The following is a 2,554-nucleotide window of genomic DNA, read 5'->3' on the forward strand; positions in this document are numbered from 1 at the left end:
AACAACAGGTTGTATAAAAGACTGTATTGTTGGAACAGTTTACCTGCAACGGTTTTCCTCAAGAAGACAACGGTGTATTACTGTCAACTAAGAGTGCAAAATTTCTATATATTATTTGTCAAACAACGGGTAGTTTGTTGATTGTTGTTTGAAAGGCTAACCACAATAGGTTTAGGACAATACAGTTATGTTATGATGTCTTAGACAACACCTTGAGCCAGAGTATTGTAAGGAAGTCTTTCAAACATCGGTTTGTGAAATGTATTTCCAATAATGAGTTGTGGTTAATGGCCATTTTAAAGCTCTTTAGACCACATTTTTTGTTTAACTCCTATTGTAGTGCACCCCTTGAGACAACAGCGTCGTATATAATGTTGTTTGAAAGGCTAACCACAACAGTTTTAGGTCAATACTGTTATTTTATGCTGTCTTATACAACAGTTTTAGGTAAATATTGTAAGGAGCTATTTCAAACAATGGTTTGTGATAGTATTTTAATACTAAGTTATGTTAACTTCCATCTTAATGCTCTTTAGACCACATTTTTTGTTTAAAGCATATTGTAGTGTTATCCTTGAGATAACACCATCGTATATTTTGTCGTTATGTGAACATGATAGACACAATATTACCATGTTTTAAAGTGTTGTGAATAGAGCTTTAGTCAACTGTTAAAACAATGTTACAGTGTTGTTCCAATTAGTTTGGTACAATGGCTGTTTTTGATTGAGAACACAATCATCTGTTGTATATAAAATTTTGCATATAAAATCCTGATTTCATCCAAACCACCTGTTTTCTAAAAACTAAATCCCAAAAATGAATCCACCAAAAATGAATCCACCAAACGAACAAACCGAGAACTAACTACCAATCACAAAAAAATCAAAATCCACCAAACCAACAAACCTAGAACTAGCTAGAACAAGAACAAGCCAATATATATAAATTCACCAAACCAACAAACTTAGAACTAGCTAGAACAAGAACAAGCCAATATATATAAATCCACCAAACACATATCAATCCAACAATCCTAGAACAAGCCAATATATATATATCCACCAAACATCTAATATAAATCCACCAAACACAACCAATCCAACAATCCTACAACAGTAGAACAAGAACCGGGCAATATATATAGATTGAGCACAATATATATAGATTGACCATGCAATCTACTAATAGATTGAGACAAATCTATCAATCTACCGACAATTCTGTTTGGATTGGACCAAAAAGTGCATCACCATGACCAACTGCATAATTTAAAGTTCAAATCCGACTACTAGTTCAAACAAAAGACCACAAATTTGGAACCTAGATTGCATGGCGTTTCATGAAATATTTTGCAAAATCACAGCGGATCTCGTTAATGTCATCATCAGTGTAAACCAAGTTTGATCTGCGCATCCACTGAAAAATAACCCAAAATTTTACATAAGTCATACAATTAAGTACTGTACGAGTAAGAGTATAAGTCAATGGGAAAACCCAAAGTGAAAATCTCACCTTAGCAGCAAACTCAAGTTCTTTGTCCTGAACAATCTCCTTCATATAGCGCATCACAAACAGGCCACAATCCTTGGTTCCTGACTGCACTGGAACTCCCTGGATTAATTAAAAATGCATTACAAAAGCTGTGAATTGGAGAGAAAGAAGCTCTTGTATGTATATTGCAGAGAGATAACTATACAAAACAGATTTGGTGAATGTAAAAAATAAGTCTCTAAACTATGAGTGCAGTAGTGTTTATATACAAGCATTAATCTAACTAACTTCTATCCTTAACAACTAACTGAGATGTAACAAATAATTATTTAATTACAATATCAACTAACTGAGATGTAAGAAATAATTATTTAATTACAATATCCTTAATAGCATAGAAAAAATATGATGAGAATTGATTATTACCGCCATGTTCTCCCACAAAATTTTCTTCTTGACAACCTTGTTGAGATCCTCTTTGTAAATTTTAATGGCACTACAACCAAAATAATACCAGCAAAACCATTAAGCAACTGAAAAATGCGTGGTCTATCAAAGTTCAAGACTCCATACAGATATTTTAGAAGCTGAATCTTACTTGTCGACAACATCCAGCCATTCCACATTAGCGATTCGACGTTTTAGAGGGTCCATGTGGTAGACAACCTCTGCCTCAGGATTTGCAACAGTTAAATTCCAATGGTTCCTACACAAACATGAATGAATTGAAGCCTTGTCATAAAAATTGAAACTTAGAAGCTCCAAAAAAAATCAATTTAAAAAGGCATGTGATCCTGTTTAGCTAAAACATTATATGAGAATGTCTAACTAGCTAGCTCTTGGATTAAAACTTACACGTCATTGTAAGGCATAAGAAAGTATTGCCCTTTCTTAGCATTCTTAAATCGTGCAGCGAGTGCACGCGACCTCTGCCCTGCATTACCACAGCCAATGGCACCAATTGTGGTGGGATCTACGAACTTGATCATGTTGGTCATCTTATTTTTTTTGATGTATTCGTTTATGGAGCTACATATAAAAATATGAGAGATTAAAAAAA

The 2,554-nt window shown here is 33.8% G+C and overlaps 1 long non-coding RNA gene across 1 annotated transcript; it reads right to left on the minus strand.

The window, feature by feature from the left end:
* Window positions 1–1,550: 1,550 nt before the first annotated feature.
* Window positions 1,551–2,220, minus strand: LOC141706502 (uncharacterized). The gene is made up of 3 exons (XR_012568853.1): window positions 2,093–2,220; window positions 1,921–1,990; window positions 1,551–1,614 (listed from the first exon to the last, which is right to left on the minus strand). It is a non-coding gene; the product is annotated as an uncharacterized LOC141706502 (long non-coding RNA).
* Window positions 2,221–2,554: the final 334 nt, after the last annotated feature.

The sequence above is a fragment of the Apium graveolens genome, chromosome 2 (genome assembly GCF_009905375.1).
Source record: "Apium graveolens cultivar Ventura chromosome 2, ASM990537v1, whole genome shotgun sequence".
NCBI classification, from domain to species: Eukaryota; Viridiplantae; Streptophyta; class Magnoliopsida; order Apiales; family Apiaceae; genus Apium; species Apium graveolens.